The sequence below is a fragment of the Trachymyrmex septentrionalis genome, unplaced genomic scaffold (assembly GCF_001594115.1).
Source record: "Trachymyrmex septentrionalis isolate Tsep2-gDNA-1 unplaced genomic scaffold, Tsep1.0 scaffold227, whole genome shotgun sequence".
NCBI classification, from domain to species: Eukaryota; Metazoa; Arthropoda; class Insecta; order Hymenoptera; family Formicidae; genus Trachymyrmex; species Trachymyrmex septentrionalis.
The window spans coordinates 1-482 of NW_017305383.1; positions in this window are offsets into that span (position 1 = coordinate 1).

Genomic DNA, 482 nt, shown 5'->3' on the forward strand with positions numbered 1-482 from the left:
TGGAAAGAATGAAAGAAGATGTCAGTAGAGAGAGAAGAAAGAACGAACGTAGTAGAGAAAGAAAGAAGTGTGAATGTAGTGGAGAGAGTACGAGAGTGTATGGAAAACAGGAGAGACGGGAGAGGGAAAGAAGGAATGAAGTGAATAGAAGAAAAGAAAGAAATAGAAATAACAGAAGTAAGAAAAAGGGGGAAGGGAAAGTAAGAGGTGAGAGAGAAGTGGAAGAGATTAAGATAGTAGGATGGAACGTGGCAGGAGTAAAAAACAAAAAAGCAGATTTTTGGGAGTACATAAGAGGATTTGATGTAATTGGATTGATGGAAACGTGGATAGAGAAGAAGGAATGGGAAGATTTGAAAGCAAAATTACCAGAAGGGTGGAATTGGAAATGCCAGGAAGCAGAACGTAAACATAGAAAAGGAAGAGCAATGGGAGGAATAATCACGGGGATAAGAAAAGAGTTAGTAGAAATTATAGGAGAA